General features: G+C 43.7%; 2 long non-coding RNA genes across 4 annotated transcripts; one reads left to right on the top strand and one right to left on the bottom strand.

The window, feature by feature from the left end:
* Positions 1 to 658: 658 nt before the first annotated feature.
* On the bottom strand, positions 659 to 12,945 carry LOC112068826 (uncharacterized). Of its 3 annotated transcripts, none has more exons than XR_011475225.1 (3): positions 12,759 to 12,945; positions 2,011 to 2,315; positions 659 to 1,701 (listed from the first exon to the last, which is right to left on the bottom strand). It is a non-coding gene; the product is annotated as an uncharacterized lncRNA (long non-coding RNA). The 3 variants fall into 3 exon arrangements; XR_011475224.1 differs by lacking the exon at positions 12,759 to 12,945 and adding an exon at positions 4,965 to 5,085 and having other exon boundaries at positions 2,011 to 3,107; XR_011475226.1 differs by lacking the exon at positions 12,759 to 12,945 and having other exon boundaries at positions 2,011 to 2,118; positions 2,211 to 3,341.
* Positions 1,250 to 11,238, top strand: LOC139023990 (uncharacterized). The gene is made up of 3 exons (XR_011475227.1): positions 1,250 to 1,331; positions 10,792 to 10,810; positions 10,854 to 11,238. It is a non-coding gene; the product is annotated as an uncharacterized lncRNA (long non-coding RNA).
* Positions 12,946 to 19,065: the final 6,120 nt, after the last annotated feature.

The raw sequence follows: 19,065 nt of genomic DNA, 5'->3' as shown, positions 1-19,065 counted from the left end.
CATTCCCCTGAGTCTCTGCCCTGTTGTTTCCTCTTCATATTAGGGGATGGTAGAGATTATCTCCTATAACCTAGTGGACAGCCAGTGGAAACATCACCTCTGCACCATGTTTCCTGTAGTACTAAAATATCAAACATCATCAATTTCTTTCAGGAAGTCTGGGTTTCTGCTCTTTAGCCCAAAAGCAGAGGACTTCAATCCTTGTATATTCCAACATGCAACGTAAAAAGACTTTCATAACTTTTTTTCTCCTCTTTCTTTACCTTTCAAAATGAGACAACACTCACAATCCAAGAAGAACCATTAAAAAGGAAATTTTTCAATTAAAGTAAACTTTATTTTGCAATATGTTGATTTGTTTATCATTTAAATGAATTTGTGTCATGCCACTTGGGTGGATGTAGTGTGAGAATGGTGGAGTTCTTGTGCTCATCTTAACCATGACCCTCGGCCTATCACATGTGAGCATCATGACCCTCGGCCTATCAATGTGAGCATAGTAGACTCAGCATTTGTTTAATGTCACTCATTTGTTGGGGGCGGCTGGCCAGTTGCTCCTCTCACAGCCTGTGCGTAGCTCTGCTGCTGGGCTGTGGTCCTCCAGGTGGGGTCTGCGGTGGGGAGGGGGGGGGGGGGTGGTAGGCCTCATCTAGTGGCTCTGAAGCTGGGCTGGGGTGGTCTGTGCTGCGCTGGCTGTGGTGGGCATTGAGGTTGGTGGTGCTGTGGTCGTGGCTGGGGGGTCCAGGGTGCTGGTCAAGAGATGTCAATCTTGAGTTGATATAAACACCGTGTTTGTGTCTTTGGCCGCTGCATCTATCCATGAGCCACTGAATGCAATAAGCAGTATGTTTCATCAATCAAATGTTATTGGTCACATCCATGTGTTTAGCTACATCAATGCAGCAGAAGGGTCTCTCTACCAAATGTAACCACATCCTGGACATTTCAAATGCAGTTTTCAAATACAATTTCCCCAAATAATACGAATATAGAATGGCCAAATTTCAATACACCTACTGTATAGGAAAATACCAGAATAAAAAGTTTGACATTGAAATAAATATAATACATMAACCTTTTTGAATATTCACAACAATATTTATWAAAGACAAAATCAAAATGTAATCTAAATCTGGTTACAGATCTGTAGCAGCTATCCCTAATGTTGAACACAGTGAGGTCTGTTTGGCACCGTGAGGTCTGTTTGGCACAGTGAGGTCTGTTTGGCACCGTGAGGTCTGTTTGGCACCGTGAGGTCTGTTTGGCACCGTGAGGTCTGTTTGGCACCGTGAGGTCTGTTTGGCACCGTGAGGTCTGTTTGGCACAGTGAGGTCTGTTTGGCTATTAATTWGAAAATATTAGAAAAAACATGCAAATACTTCCAATAGAAGAGGTAGATTCCATTGGGATACAGTACACTGACATGTCCAATTTATGGACCCGTATATAAAGAAATGTCAGTCTGCCTCTAGAATGTCTGGTGCCGGCCTACACCTGGTTCCTGTATAGCATCGTTTACTGTAGCTTCAGACTTTCCTCTTTACATAACCTCATCAGTCTGCGTCCAACTCAGGATCAGACCTGTCTGCCTCTAGAATGTCTGGTGCCGGCCTACGCCTGTCCAAAGCTCTGTCTCAACAATACCATTTCCTTGATGGTTCTTCCCTTCAACTTCTTTGGTTCCACCACTGGCTCRACAACCTAGATCAACATGGATCAGTGTTTTAGTCATAATTAACAAGATCAACAGAGTTCAGTGATTTAGTCATAATTAACAATACACTGCAGCCCATCTAACTACAGAATGAAATGTACATAGGGCCAGGTGATTTTCACYTACTGGTCACTCCTCAAATGTGAAATAATATAAAATAATATAGTATTTGAATGTAAATGGAGAACAAATCCTTAGATTTGGCACTGACAGAGTAATTACAGACTGAGACATCTTAATAAAGTACTGAATCTGATTTCATTACAGGAAATAAAACATTGGAAATTGCAACTTACGTTTTTTGTACACAAAATAACCCCTCCCACCGACACCGAAGCAAAACAGAATCAATACTGTAGTGATAACTACAATAATTATGAGAGAAAAGCCTTCCTGAACATCACCTGTGGGGAAAAGACAAGATGAGTGATTAAGTTTTCAGTTAATGAATATTAGGCAGTGAGTGGTGGTGTTACGTCCTGTCTGTCACATGCACCTGCAGGGTCTGTGTTAATGCTCTGATTGGAGTTGACGATGGTTGTGTTGCTCACAGTCTCTCTCAGAACGGGGTTGAAGATATGGCAGGTCACCGTCTGATTTTCTCTTATATTCACTTGGCTCCAGACGGTGTAACAGTCCACTTTTCAGGATCAGGTTGTCTTTTGGTCTGTACTCTCCCACGGGTCCAGAGTGCGGTCTGAGCCAATAGGACGTCCTGGATGTCCATGTGACGACTGGCTGTGGGTATCCCCCCTGGGTTGAACACGTGGCATTCATATTTGTCTTGTTCACAGTCACACTGGGTGTCGGAACCGTGCTGAAAGTGAACAAAGCAAAGAGAAGAAGATGTTAGAAATGTGCCATAATAACGTTTGATGATTTCCTACAATGACAGAATTAGTGGTGTGAAAAATTCACACAGGTGGACATGGAATGGTATCAAACACATCCAATACATGGTTCCCATGTGGTTGACGCTATTCCAGTCCTCCCCTCAGCAGCCTCTGTGCTATTAGCTCAACACTAACCTGCCACAAGTAGGGTAGGGGACACACTTTATCAACTCGAGGATATGCTTATCATTCTCGTCAAACAGTGTAGGGAAAGCCCAGTAGACATTCTGCTTGTCTTCAAGTGTTACTTGGCTGAGTTTGATAGAGATATTCCCAGAACTCATCTCAGACCCAAAGGCTTTAGTTCTGTTTGTGTAAAGGTTATCCTGATGTTGATTCTCTTCTCCTTTGTTGAACGAGTACAACACTTTTCCGGACTTATCTTGCCAATAGAACCGGAGTCTTGATGTGTCGATGGCCGTGGATGAATTCAGGTCACAGGACAGGAGAAACAGACTCTCCTCTAATCCCAGTGACTTCCAACTCAGATACAGCTGGTGCTGAAACATACCCAATATGTCAAAGTTACAAACTAAACTCAGAATTCACACACAGATAATAATGACATCATGTGCTCACTGACAGGAAAATTACATAATATAAGAGAAAGTGGTTGAAAGAGCTTAAGACAGCACAGTGCACACAAATAAAGAACGTTCCCTGAACAAACGTGTTCCTGGAAAGTTAAGGAAACTTTTATTCTCCAAAAGCTGTGAAAGAACATTTGAAACTGGGTTTTTTCATTAATATGGCAGCACTTGGTTACAAATTAAATCCAGCACTTGTTACAAATTAAATCCAGCACTTGGTTACCAAGACGATGGGAAGGTGCATGACATCACCATTCTACTGCTCCCTGATTTCTCTGATGACATGTTTGGTTGAGTAATTATCTCAGCATTGAAATAACATTTGTCACAGTGTGCTTTACAGTAACCAGACTAGACCCAAAACAGAAAGAAGAACCAAGCTATGTGCAAAGGGACAGCGTGGTAAAGATATCTCTGATATCTAGTGTATGTATACTGAGAGATATTAAAGATCTTTGAGGGAATGACCAACACCACGACAGCGTAGCGGTTACGAGCATTGGGCCAATCGCCAGAAGACTAGGCAAAAACTCTGCAATGTGCCATTCACCAAGGAACTTAGCCCTAATTGCTCCTGCAAGTCACTCTGGCTACAGTGTCTGCTAAATGACTCAAATGTAAATGTATAATGTCTCCATTCATGAAGAGACGTCAACTAGGCCTGTCTGCATTTACAGCTACTAGACTAGAGCATGGGCGATAGCATGGCGATAGCATGGGCGATAATGACATCGATTTAGGGTAGACTGAGGTCATATTCCTCATTTCTTTAAAAACATTCAAGATGTGAAATAATACTAACATCAGATTTTTATTCACCACAAGAAATAATTCATCTGAATGTATGTATTAGTTCCAGAAATGAATGCCGGTGGTTTTGTATCCTAGTAACATGAGAGGTATAATGACGTGGGGGAAAAAATTCTTACTTATTTAGAATGTCTTCATCTCTCATCATCATTATTGTCTATTAAACAGCCAAACTATGTTTTAAGTGAGAAGTCGGCAGGCTGAAAAAGAAAGGAAATTCACATTCGCACCACAAGCTACTCACCAGGTCACCAAGCTTAAAGCGTTAGCACCACAAGCCTACTCACCCAGGTTCTACCAAGGCCTTAAAGTTCGGTTATCGGCTTCACTCTTCAATAACACATTTGTTTTCTCTCATTTTTTCTCTACATATCTCTGGATGCGGTATGGCTTTCAACACATACTGTAACCTCCATTCCACCAGTATGCATGTAAGACTGCTATACTGTTATCTTCCTCACGGTTTGCTATCACATGTACATGCTACAACCACATGCTAACAATGCTACAAGCCATGTAAATCACAACCACATGCTAACAAACACATGTAAATCACAACCACATGCTAACAACCATGCAATCACACAATGCTAACACACATGCTAAATCACAACTACATTTTTCATCTGATATATATGTTCATTTATTCATTTGCAGAGCCATGAGATTCTGTGTGAAAGTATGTGTGGAATGTGTGTGTTACAAGCCGGGAGACTGAATCAATGATTCGATGGCCCCGAGGTAAACAAAGAGACAATTTTCTGTTTAGACAAAGAACAAACAGCCCATATCCAAACAGCCATTACTTTATCACATTGTGTTTTACAAAAATAAATCATAATGTGCCTTTGGTTGTATGTTGTATTTGAAGTAAAGGTGTGTGGATAAATGCCCAGGGACAGACGAGGAAGCCACGAGGACACAACCACAGCGCACGATAGAGAATATAAAACTTACCAGACAACAACAAAATACAAATTATATCAGGATGTCCATTGCACTCTGCAGGATACTGTGGAAAACAAAACCAAAAAGAGTGTGTACTGTTACTGTGTCGTAAGTCCTGAGCGAGAGAAAATATGAATGAGGCTTCAGACAAGGAGGAGCAGTTTCCTTATTTCAGTATCATATCCTGTTCACGGGTCAAGCATTCGTCACTCACATGTATTTACAAAATCCTAACAACAAGTTCAACACAACGCTAGTAGTAGTATTTCACCATACTGTTGTCATCGTCTTCGTCAGTCACTGTCTGAGATGTATGACTCACTGTGTCGTGTCTGTGGTGTCAAAGCTCTCTGTTTCTAATACAGTCTATTACACCCACGAAGGTGCTAGTCAGGTCACACCTGTAGACAACATGTTACGAGGATGCAGTACATAGCAGGTTTTGCTTTGTCAGCTTATGAGGATCATAACCACCTGCTTTGTCAATAGGTCATCATAACCACCTGCTTTGTCAATAGGTCATACCCTGCTTGTAAATAGATCATTCCATATCTTTTAAACTAGTCATTACCATCTGCTTTTGTAAAATAGGTCATTACCATCTGCTTTGTAAACAGGTCATTACCATCTGCTTTGTAAAAGTCATTACCATCTGCTTGTAAAAGTCATCTATCTTTGTAATAGGTCTTACATCTGCTGTAAATAGTCATTACGATCTGCTTTGGTAAACAGTCATCGATCATTCACCTGTTGCAAATGGTAGGATACTTAGCTTCATTAAAACCCATTCGTCAGGAGATCAGTGTCATGCTCATCAACAGCTGATCACAGGGAGCAAGGTTGAACTCTACCAGACATGATCTCTCTCCTCTTGATAAGGCATGTTGACCCCATGTCCTGTCTGTATCTCCTATGAGAATGCCTGTCAGCCAAATGTTCGCTTCTCCAGCAAATCGTGACCTCCCCGCCCTCTTCATCTCAACCAGCTCCCTCCCCTCCCTCATCCTCTAAAACAGCTCCGCTCACCCTGCCTCCCCTCCTCTCGCTCACAACAATCTCCCTCCCCTCGCTCACCCATCCATCTCAAAGCCACAGCTCCTCCCCTCCTCCCTCTTCCCTCCTATCTCAAACATTCCGCTCCCCTCCCTCCCTCCTCCTCCACATTTCAAACAGCTCCTCCAGCGCTCCCTGCCCCCCCTCACCATCTCAAACTCTCCTCCCCTCCTCGCCCCTCCAATCTCAAACAGCTCCCACGCTCCTCCTCCATCCCCCCCCTCACCAATCTCAAACATCTCCTTCCCCCTCTCCCTCCCCACTCCACATCTCAAAACAGCCCTCCCCTCCCCCTCCCTCGCCTCATTCATCTTCCATCTCCTCCCTCCCCCTCCACAATCTCAAACCAAGCAGGTCCTACCTCCTCCTCATCTCCAAAGGCTAGCTCCCTCCCTCCACTCTCAACAGCTCCCCTCCCCCTCCTCCACATACTCCTCCTCCCCCCACTAACAGCTCCCTCACCCCGCCTCCCTCCTCATCTCCAAACAGCTCCTCCTCCTCTCCATCCTCGCACCTAAACAGCTCCTCCCCTCCTCCCCTCCTCCCCTCCTCAGCCTCCACAACGCCGCCCTCCCTCCTCCCTCCTCCCTCCCTCATTCATAACAGCTCCCGTCCCCTCCTCCCTCCCCCCTCCACATCTCAAACAGCTCCTCCCTCCTCTCCCCTCCTCATCTCAACGCTCCTCCCCTCCTCCCTCCCCTCCACGTCTTAAACAGCTCCCTCCCTCTCCGCTCCTCATTCAAAACACAGCAATCCTGCCCCCTCCCTCTATCATATCAAACAGGCTCCTCGCCATCTCACGCCCTCCTCCCTCCCTCATCACTCAAACAATCTCCGCTCCGCCGCTCCCATCCTCATCTCAAACGCTCCTCCCTCCTCCTCCTCACTCTCTCAATGCTCCCTCCTCCCCCCCTCCTCATCTCAAACACTCCTCCCTCCTCCTCCTCCCTCCTAATCTCAAACAGCTCCTCCCCTCCTCCCTCCTCATCTTCAAACAGCTCCTCCCCTACTCCTCCTCATCTCAAACAGCTCCTCCCTCCCTCCCCCTCATTCTCAAACATCTCCTCCCTCACTCCCTCCTCATCTCAAACAGCTCCCTCCCCCTCCTCATCTCAACACTACCCCTCCCCTCCATCCCCTCTCATCTCAAACAGCTCCCTCCCCTCCGTCCTCCTCATCCTCAAGACAGCTCCTCTTCCAGGGCCTCACCTGCATCATCAAACATCTCCCTCCCCTCCTCCCTCCTCATCTCACCCATTCCCTCCCTCCTCCCTCTGCAATCTCAAACAGCTCCCTCCCCCCTCCTCCCTCCTCATCTCAAACACTCCCTCCCTCCCTCCCTCCTCAATCTCAAACAGCTCCCCTCCCTCCTCCCTCCTCACCTCTCAAAACATCTCCCTCCCTCCTCCTCCTCATTCTTCAAACATCTCCTCCCCTCCTCCTCCTCATCTCAAACAGCTCCCTCCCCTCCTCCCATCCTCATCTCAAACAGCTCCTCTCCCCCTCCCTCCCTCCTCATCTCAAACAGCTCCTCCCTCCCTCCCTCCTCATACTCAAACATCTCCCTCCCCTCCCCCCTCCTCATCTCAAACAGCTCCCATCGCCTCCTCCCTCTCATTCAAACAGCTCCTCCCCCCTCCTCCCTCCTCATCCAAACAGCTCCCTCCCCTCCTCCCTCCTCATCTCAAACATCTCCCTCCCCTGCCTCCTCTATCTCAAACATCTCCCTCCCCTCCTCCCAACCAAACATCTCCCTCCCCTCCTCATCCAAACATCCTCCCTCCTCCTCCTCATCTCAAACAGCTCCTCCCTCCTCCCTCCTCAATCTCAAACAGCTCCCTCCCCTCCCTCCCGTCCTCATCCTTCAAACATCTCTCCTCCCTCTCCCTCCCTCCTCACTTCCTCCACTCAAACATCTCCCACCTCACCTCCTCTCCTCCTCATCTCAAACAGCTTCCCTCCCCTCCTCTCCTCCTCATCTCAAACAGCTCCTCCCCTCCTCTCTCTCCCTCCTCATCTCAAACAGCCTCCCTCCCTCCTCCCTCCTCATCTCAAACATCTCCCACCTCCTCCCTCCTCATCTCAACAGCTCCTCCTCACCTCCCTCCTCATTCAACAGCTCCCCCCTCCTCTCTCCCTACCTCATCCTCAAACAGCTCTCCACTCCCGCTCCCCTCCTCTCATCTCAACATCTCCCCCTCCTCCCATCTCATCATCAAACAGCTCCCTCCCCTCCTCCCCCTCCTCATCCAAACAGCTCCACCTCCCTCCACTCTCTCTAACATCCCCCTCCTACCCTCCTCATCTCAAAACTCTCCACCTCCCCTCCTCCTCCTCAATCATCCAAACAGCTCCCTCCCCTCCCCTCCTCCCTCCTCATCTCAAACAGCTCCCTCCCCCTCCCTCCCTCCATCTCAAACAGCTCCCTCCCTCCTCCTCCTTCATCTCAAACAACTCTCACCTCACCCCTCCCCTCCTCATCTCAAACAGCCTTCCCTCCCCCTACTCCCTCCTAACATCCTCAACCAGCTCCCTCCCCCTCGCTCACCCTCCTCCCTCCTCATCCGCAAACAGTCCCCTCCCTCTCTCCTCCCTCATCTCAAACAGCTCCCTCCCCAGGGCCTCCTCATCTCAAACACTCTCCCTCCCTCCTCCCTCCTGCATCTCAAACAGCTCCCTCCCCGGGCTCCCTCATCTCAAACAGCTCGCCTCCTCCCAGTGCTCCTCTTCCTCATCCAAACAGCTCCCTCGCCCTCCTCCTCTCTCATCTCAAACACTCCCGTCCCAGGGCCTCCATCATCTCAAACAGCTCCACCTCCCCTCCTCCTCCTCTCTCAAACAGCCATCCTCCTCTGGTTTCACCATTGTTATTGTTCTGTGTTAACCCCCCTTATAGAAACTTTACCTAATTACCTAATGACAATTACAACTGACTAATGACAAATAAAATAGATCTCTTTCTCTCCCCTCCCCAAGTGAAACAGTGAGGATAAGTAGCAACAACCCTGAACCTAAATCAGATATGTGGTTGAAATGACTTACTTCCTGTGTTTGTGTACGTTGACGTTGTAGAACCGGTTTAGTTACCGCAGTAGCATCATAGAGGAGTACTTGAAGATACATTAACATAGTATATAACATCTGAATAACTTAACAAATGTAATAGTTTATTAAGAGAAAAGACACTTTAGTAGAAAACATATAAAACAATATATAATTATACATCATGTGCAACAAGAGGATCATAATCCTACATTTAATTTCTAGTCAAGCTACCACACCATACGCATCATGACTCATCTGGGTCAGGWGATAGGAGCCGAATAGCAAGTTAACCAGTCAGGTTGAGGCACGATGTCCCCGATGATATCTCACTGTAAATACTGTTGTCTGCTTCTCTGTTATGAGGGGACCTGATGAAGCAACAGGTCTGTGACCACTGACTGTACACAACATGCAACGAGACTATACAGGTAACTYGTGTACATTCTATCACATCTCATTCTATAATGACTACAGGTAACTAGTTTACATTCTATCACATCTCATTCTATAATGACTACAGGTAACTAGTTTACATTCTATCACATCTCATTCTATAATGACTACGGGTAACTGCCAAAGTAAAGGAAACACCAACATAGTGTGCTAATAGGGTGTTGTACCACCACGAGCCACCAGAACAGATTCAATGCACCTTGGCATAAATTCTACAAGTGTCTGAAACTCTATTGGAGGGAGCAATTCCATAATTTAGTTTGTTGACGGTGGTGGAAAACGCTGTCTCAGGCAACACAATCTCCCATAAATGTTCTACTAGGTTGGGATCTGGTGACTGAGATAGACGCACGCACGCACAGATCTACTACTCACTGGGATCCTCTCAGGCTCCTTTCCCCCTTTGATCCATCCTCCTCTACTTTCTTCACTGCCTCAGCATACGAAACCTTCTGCACTACTCAGACTCTGGCCACMTCAACCTGCCTCTCTCTCAGCGGACACTTCCGATCCCCAGCAACATGGACACCCCTACAGCTGACACACACAACTTTAAGGGATTGGATCTCTTAACCTTTAACCATTCATAAAAAAACATTCACTGACAGTTCTGTTAAGATGAACCTAAGTTCAAGATAAATCTATTTTTAATCTTTGAGGTTGATATAAACAGGGTGTTTGTGTCTTTGGCCGCTGCATCTATCCATGAGCCACGAATGCAATAAGCAGTAGTCTTCATCAAATCAAATGTTATTGGTCACATACATGTTGTTTAGCTACATCATGCAGCAGAAGGGTCTCTCTACCAATGTAACCACATCTAGGACACATCTAGGACAATTTCTTTGAATGATTTTCAAAAACAATTTCCCAAAATAATACGAATATAGAATGGCCAAATTTTCAATACACCTACTGTATAGGAAAACACCAGAATAAAAAGTTTGACATTGAAATAAATATAATACATAAACCTTTTTGAATATTCGCAACAATATTTATTAAAGACAAAATCAAAATGTAATCTAAATCTGGTTAACAGATCTGCAGCAGCTGTCCCTTAATGTTGAACACTGGAGGTCTGTTTGGCACAGTGAGGTCTGATGTGGCAGAGTGAGGTCCGTTTGGCAGAGTGAGGTCTGTTTGGCACAGTGAGGGGCTCTGATGTTGCACCTAGTTTGCACAGAGTGCAGGTCTTTTGGCACCGTGAGGTCTGTTTGCAGAGTGAGCGTCTGATTGGCAGAGTGAGGCTTTGCACAGTGAGGTCTGTTTGGCCAGCAGTGAGGTCTGTTTGGCAGAGTGAGGTCTGTTTGGCCAGAGTGAGGTCCTGTTTGGCAGAGTTTTGAGGTCTGTTTGGCACAGTGAAAATGTCTCCTCTAGTCAGTCTGAGAGTACACAAACTGTACCAGTGTGTTGAGGTTTACATGGTTTTAGGCCTGGATTCAGTCTGGACCACTGAAGATCCGCACTAGTGAAATTTAAAAGCTAACAATCCTGCATTTGCAGAGAATGCATTCACGGTAAATGCTGTATATATGGGCTCCATTTCGGTCCGGATTGAATCTAGTCCTTGGTCATGGTACAAGCTTCAGAACCTCTGCAGTAACTTGTTACACAAAGACATGCAGAGAGAATGAAGTGGATGYTTATAGGTTCAGGTCTCACTTACTGGCCGATTTAAGGTAAAACATTTAACTTCAGTGTTCTTCATAAATTCAAGTCAAATATAAAACAAATATAAAACAAAAATGTATTTTCAACGTCAGATGTCTTGGRTCCCACTAGGCAGGTTTGTCCACTGAATATCAGACTATATTTAAAATACTATTTGGGGTCTTTCACTTATTTTTCAGGTTCAGACATGGTTTAAAATACTATTTACTGCAGGGTCTTTCAATTATTTTCAAAGACATTTGTAAGGAAATATTTGGATATTTTATATTTGAAAACAGAAGTAGTTTAATATTGTAATGTATTTTTTTTAAATACTCCCATGATTTAGAACTTCTACAGTAGAACATTTCCAGACACATTATTTACAACATTCTACTGTAGACGTTCTAACGCTTTTCTAATAGCTGGCTATTAATTAGAAAATATTAGAAAAAAACATGCAAATACTTCCAATAGAAGAGGTAGATTCCGTTGGGATACAGTACACCGACATGTCCAATTTATGGACCCGTATATAAAGAAATGTCAGTCTGCCTCTAGATCGTCTGGTGCCGGCCTACACCTGGTTCCTGTATAGCATCGTTTACTGTAGCTWCAGACTTTCCTCTTTACATAACCTCATCAGTCTGCGTCCAACTCAGGATCAGACCTGTCTCAAAACTACTGTTGTCCAGTTTCATGTTTACAATGTCACGCACTGGTTCTGTTACACCATCAGCTGTGTTTTTTTGCTGTAGCGCCGTTAGCGTTGGTAACTGTGGCTCCATCAACTTGATCAACACTACTATACTAAGGCTGGCTTGTTGTGATACCCATTAGAATGATCTGCTCCTCATCACCTCCTGTTGCACCACCTCTGGCTCCTGTAGTACCACCTCTGGCTCCTGTAGTACCACCTCTGGCTCCTGTAGTACCACCTCTGGCTCCTGTGGAAAATCCGTTGGCCCTGTTGCACCACCTCTGGCTCCTGAGGTACCACCTCTGTCTCCTGTGGCTCGACAACCTAGATCAACATGGATCAGTGTTATATTCGTAATTAACCAGATCACAGAGTTCATGTTATTAGTCATAATTAACAATACACTGCAGTCCATCTAAACACAGAATGGAAATGACATAGGGCCAAGCTGATTTTCACAATACTAACACTAATATAGTATTTGAATGTAAATGGAGATAACATCTTTAGATGTGTCACTGACAGAGTAATACAGACTGAGACAACTTTATAAAGTACTGAATCTGATTTCATATACAGGAAAATAAAACATAGGAAATTGTAACTTACATTTTTGTAGCAAATAATATCCCCACGAGGAAAATCACAAAACATATTGTATAATGCTCCAAAATTCCGGGAGAAAAGCCTTTCTTGAAACTTCACCTGTGGGGAAAAGACAAGATGAGTAATTAAGTTTTCAGTTAATGAATATTAGGCAGGAGTGGTGGTGTTACGTCCTGTCCATGCACCTGCAGGGTCTGTGTTAATGCTCTGATTGGGAGCTGACGATGGTTTGTGTTGCTCACAGTCTCTCTCAGAACGGGGTGAAGATATGGCAGGTCACCGTCTGATTTTACTCTTCATATTCACTTGGCTCCAGACGGTGTACAGTCCACTTTCAGGATCAGGTAGGTCTTTTGGTCTGTACTTCCCACGGGTCCAGGAGTGCGGTTCTGAGCCAATAGGACGTCCTGGATGGTCCATGTGACGACTGGCTGTGGGTATCCCCCCTGGTTGAACACGTGCATTTCATTATTTGTCTTGTTCACAGTCACACTGGGTGGGGAACCGTGCTGAAAGTGAAAAGCAAAGAGAAGAAGATGTTAGAAATGTGCCATAATAACGTTTTGATGATTTCCTACAATGACAGAATTAGTGCTGTGAAATGATTCACACAGCGTGGACATGGAATTGGTATCAAAACACTCCAATACATGGTTTCCCATGTGGTTGACGCTATTCCAGTCCTCCCCTCAGCAGCCTCCTGTGCTATTAGCTCAACCATACCTGCCACAAGTAGGGTAGCGGGACACATCTTTATCAACTCGTGGAAATGCTTATCATTCTCGTCAAACAGTGTAGCGAAAGCACCAGTAGACATTCTGCTTGTCTTCAAGTGTGACTTGGCTGAGTTTAGATAAGAACTCATCTCAGACCCAAAGGCTTTAGTTCTGTTTGTGTAAAGGTTATCCTGATGTTGATTCTCTTCTCCTTTGTTGAACGAGTACAACACTTTTCCGGACTTATCTTGCCAATAGAACCGGAGTCTTGCTGTGTCGATGGCCGTGGATGAATTCAGGTCACAGGACAGAAGAACAGACTCTCCTATAATCCCAGTGACTTCAGATGCAGCTGGTGCTGAAACAMACCAATATGTTAAAGTTACAAACTAAACTCAGAATTCAACAGAGAAAATAAACCAATGTTACTGTGTTTGTGAATGTGTGTGGATGGCGTTTAAGAAAGTCTATGCATGGCTCAATTAAATTGTGGTGTAAAATAGTGATGAATTGTCACTTTGCCTTAATGTTGGCACTGGTTTTCAAGCACAGGTCCACATGGAGCCTGATAGTTTATTGTCCTTCCCGTTATTCAAACTACAGTGGCCCATACTAAAAGTCACAATGCTATTGTGACGGCAGGCTTCACTGGAGAAATTATATGATGTGCTAATGAGCTTACTGACAGGAAGAGGAGGTGATTGAAATAGCTTAAGAAAGCACAGCGCACACAAACAAAGAACACACCCCAAAATAAACATGTTCCTGGAAAATTAAGGAAACTATTCTCTTCCAAAAGCTGTGAAAGAACATTTGAAACTGAGTTTTTCATTTATCTGGAAGCACAAGGTTAACATATGAAACTGGGTTGTTCATTAATATGGCAGCACTTGGTTACCATTTAATTCTAGCACTTGGTTACCAAGACGATGGGAAGGTGCATGACATCACCCATTTCTGCTCCCTGATTTCTCTGATGACATGTTTGGTTGAGTAATTATCTCTGCATTGTAATAWCATTTGTCACAGTGTGCTTTACAGTAACCAGACCTAGACCCCCAAAACAGAAAGAAGAACCAAGCTATGTGCAAAGGGACAGCGTGTTAAAGATATCTCTGAATATCTAGTGTATGTATATTGAGAGATATTAAAGATCTTTGAGGGAATGAACAACACCACGACAGCGTAGCGGTTACAAGCATTGGGCCAGTCGCCAGAAGACTAGGCAAAAACTCTGCCAATGTGCCATTCACCAAGGCTCTTAGCCCTAATTGCTCCTGCAAGTCACTCTGGCTAACAGTGTCTGCTAAATGACTCAAATGTAAATGTAATAATGTCTCCATTCATGAAGAGACGTCAACTAGGCCTGTCTGCATTTACAGCTACTAGACTAGAGCATGGGCGATAGCATGGGCGATAATGACAGAGCTTTAAGGTAAAGCTGAGGTCATGTTCCTCATTTCTTTTAAAACATTCAATGATGTGAAATAATACTAACATCAGAATTTTTTCTGCATAAAGGGCAGAAATAATTAATCTGAACGTATGTATTAGTTCCAGGAAATGAATGACGGTGGTTTTGTCTCCTAGTAACATGAGAGGTATAATGACGTGGGGGGAAATGGAGGAAAAATTCTTACTATTTAGAATGTCTTCATCACCTTCATTCATTATGTCTATTAAACAGCCAAACTATGTTTTAAGTGAGAAGTGGCAGGCCGAAAAAAAAGGAAATTCACATTCGCACCACAAGGCCTACTTCACCCAGGTTCTACCAAGGCCTTAAAGTTGGTTAGCACCACAAGGCCTACTTCACCCAGGTTCTACCAAGGCCTTAAAGTTCGGTTTGTCGGCTTAACTCTTCAATAAACACTTTGTTTTCTCTCATGTCTCTACATATCTCTGGATGCGGTATGCTTCAACACATACTGTAACTCCATTCCACCAGTATGCATGTAAGACTGCTATACTGTTCATACATTCATACATATCATCCTGGTCCCCCGGTGGGGAATGAACCCGACACCCTGGCGTTGCAAGCGCCATGCTCTACCAACTGAGCCACACGGGACCACACGGGACTCTAGGCTGTGCTGGCTAGGTAAACCCTAATGAAGCAGCTGCTAGGCTGTGCTGGCTAGGTAAACCCTAATGAAGACAGCTAGGCGTGCTGGCTAGGTAAACCCTAATGAAGACAGCTAGGCTCTGCTGGCTAGGTAACCCTAATGAAGACAGCTAGGCTGTGCTGCTAGGTAAACCCTAATGAAGACAGCTAGGCTGTGCTGGCTAGGTAAACCCTAATGAAGACGCTAGGCTGTGCTGGCTAGGTAAACCCTAATGAAGACGCTAGGCTGTGCTGGCTAGGTAAACCTAATGAAGACAGCTAGCGGTGCTGGCTAGGTAACCCTAATGAAGACAGCTAGGCTCTGCTGGCTAGGTAACCCTAATGAAGACAGCTAGGCTGTGCTGTAGGTAACCCTAATGAAGACAGCTAGGCTGTTGAAATGTTGGTATTACATGTATTTGCCTACTGAGCTCCTAGTGTGTTGCTCACGTTTTCTTTTTAAACCAATAATGAGAAGATGTTAGTGATAATATTGCACTGTAATGTCTGAGATATTAACAGCAACTTGTTGTTCTGTGATGCTCTCACTTGTCTTTTGAGTCACTGTTCGACAGTCACAACTTTCTGTCTTGCAAATGAAAGCAGACAGCACTTTCTCACAGTAGCAGTGTCACATCACAGGGCAATTTCATTTGTATGTATAGTATTCAGGATAGCTGAATGAGAAACAACTGAAAAACAATACAACCTGCTTATTATGGCATAAATTTGAGGATAAACACAGATCTTTTGTATATTTAATTTTTGTTTTGTTTTTCTATGTGGTAGATCAGCTTTATTATTGCAGATTGCAGCTTCCATCAGTGTAATTGTCTGCAGCATTTCCAATCCCTCATATATTGTTCTGTAAATATATGTATTAAAAAATATATTTGTATTTTTTATTTGTCCCTAACCCAGCCAACCCACCCCTAATTGGGTCACACCCTGATCTGTTTCCCCTGTCTTTGTGATTCTCTCCACCCCCCTCCCAGGTGTCACCCATCTTCCCCATTATCCCCTGTGTATTTACACCTGTGTTCTCTGTTTGTTTGTTGGCAGTTTGTTTTGTTTCGTCAAGCCTACCAGCGTTTTTCCCTCTACTCCTGTCTCTCGATTGTTCCAGTTTCCTAGCTTCTCTGGGGTTGACCATTCTCCCTGCCCTGACCCTGAGACTGCCTGCCAGCAGACACAATAAACTTTATTTAAAACAAAATTGTCTACTTCAAGTAGTTTAAGTTGCAAGTAATTTACGTTTCAAGTGATATTAGATTCTGTTTAGAGATGACAATCAAAAATAAGCTTTAAAGGAAAACTAAATGATTGACCATAATATCCAGGTCGTGAGTCACATATGAGTGCAACAGACAATCATCAGAGATCAGCAGAAATTACCTATATTAGAACACAATCATTCTTAAAGTGCACAAATAAGCATGTAACACAATACATAAAAAGAATCACAATGACACCATTGAACTTAGCCAAAAGTAGTTTGTGAAGATCAACCAAGGCCTAGTGTTTTGCAGACACATTGGTCCCATGTGCAGATGTTTTAGATGGACACTGCCTAGGTTCATCCCTACAGGCAGCACAATAGCACAGTGATTCTCAACAAGGACTAGTGGCCTCTCTCACATTTTATTGAAGAACCCTGTTTGTTGGGCATACTTTGACTTTTGGCAATGAATATTGACGTATATATGGAGGCAATTTCTGTTGTTTCTCTTTTCACATTACTAATATACTNTGTGTGTGTGTGTGTGTGTGTGTGTGTGTGTGTGGTGTGTGTGTGTGGTGTGTGTGTGTGATGTGTGTGTGTGTGTGTGGAGTTCTGTAAGTGAGCAGATACCTTCCATTTCATTAGCATAGTAAAGAGCAGGGTCATCCGACCCCTCTTGCCCCCTGGCTCCAGGGTTAAAGGTCAAGCTACATCCAATGTCACAACCTTACGTTCGTTCTCAGAACAGGCCCCTTTCAGATTGTTTAACGCATTTACAAGGTCAATCTATACAAAGTGCCCTATTGGTTGACACTGAACAGAGCAGCTAAGATTTGCAGCCACATTAGTAGATACAGAAGCTTTATTTTACAGTGGTGACTTTTTAAATGTAATAGATCTTCTTTTTTTTTTACTTCATGATTTTACCACAAGTACAAGAAATGTTCAACAATACAATATTTACAAATACACAAATACACTGTACAAAKAAATCTTGTAATTTCATCTAAATATTATTAAGTAATTGGTTCGACAGCCTTTTTTGGTGGCCTGAGCTTAGCTCAACATAAGAAAACGTGGGAAAAAACTTGTGAACTTAAAATTATGTTTGCTTAATTTGTCTAATATGTTCATTAAYATAGAAAATATTATTTTGGCATTTTGCCAACAAAAGACAGCGAATYTGGAACTAGTTACACATTCACACATTCGTTTTTCTCCTCTTTTGCACACCAGTATTTCTACTTACACATCCTCATCTGCACATATATCACTCCAGTGTAAATTGCTCAATTGTAATTACTTCGCCACTATTGGTCTATTTATTGCCTTACCTCCTTACTTCGTTTGCACACACTGTATACAAATTTTTCTACTGTGGTATTGACTGTACGTTTGTTTATGTGTAACTCTGTGTTGTTGTTTTGGTCGCACTGCTTTGGTTTATCTTGGCCAGGTCTTAGTTGTAAATGATAACTTGTTCTCATCTGGTCTACCTGGTTAATTAAAGGGGAAATACAAATATAGATAATAAAAAGGTTGCGAGTTCAAATCCCAGTTGAGGACATACTGAGTAATAACTACTGTAAAACTGAACATATGAGGTCATGTATGTCAAATATGTACTTTGAAAAGATTGTGTTAAAAGCACTAGTTTCACAGACTTTTTTTTAGGTAAGATAATTACTAGTTGAATCAACATTAAGCAAACACGTCATTTTAAGTTGACTGAATTTTTGAAAGCGCTTTCTCATGTTGGAGCTATGTTTAGGCCAACTAAAAATATTAAGTTCCGTTAACGCTTTGACCGAAAGTTGAATAAACCAAAAAAAGGCTGTTAATTGTAATTAGTTGAAACAAGTAAATTTGTGTTTTGTTTTTTGTTTTTTACAGTGTATGCCGACCAAATTTGACAGCAACGTTGAAACACCTACAAGCGACTCATATAACGTTTCAGCTGTTGCTTTCTCATATCAGGTGAGGAAATGAAATGACAATCCTCACCTGAGGGATATCAACTTGTTTCTAAGCCAACATAATCCCTTTATTAACGCTAGTGAGAAATGAAAAAGAGAGAAGAGAGAGAAAAGAGAGCTAGATCTCTCTGTGGTACACTGGGGAGGAGATAGCTGCTGTGTTTCTGTTGACTCCCTTGTTGGAGATAGCTGAGGTGGAGGTTTGTTTTCTCCCTGTTGGAGATAGCTGAGGTGAGGTTTCTGTTCTCTCCCTGGTTGGAGATAGCTGAGGTGGAGGTTTCTTTTTTCTCCCTGTTGGAGATAGCTGAGGTGGAGGTTTCTGTTCTCTCCCTGTTGGAGATAGCTGAGGTGGAGGTTTCTGTTCTCCCTGTTGGAGATAGCTGAGGTGGAGGTTTCTGTTTTCTCCCTATTGGAGATAGCCGAGGTGGAGGTTTCGTTCTCTCTCTGTTGGAGATAGCTGAGGTGGAGGTTTCTGTTCTCTCCCTGTTGGAGATAGTTGAGGTGGAGGTTTCTGTCTCTCCCTGTTGGAGATAGCTGAGGTGGAGGTTTCTGTTCTCTCCCTGTTGGAGATAGCTGAGGGGG

The sequence above is a fragment of the Salvelinus sp. IW2-2015 genome, unplaced genomic scaffold (genome assembly GCF_002910315.2).
Source record: "Salvelinus sp. IW2-2015 unplaced genomic scaffold, ASM291031v2 Un_scaffold762, whole genome shotgun sequence".
NCBI classification, from domain to species: domain Eukaryota; kingdom Metazoa; phylum Chordata; class Actinopteri; order Salmoniformes; family Salmonidae; genus Salvelinus; species Salvelinus sp. IW2-2015.
Note: the sequence above shows the minus strand (reverse complement) of the source record. Positions and strands in the feature narration are given on the sequence as shown.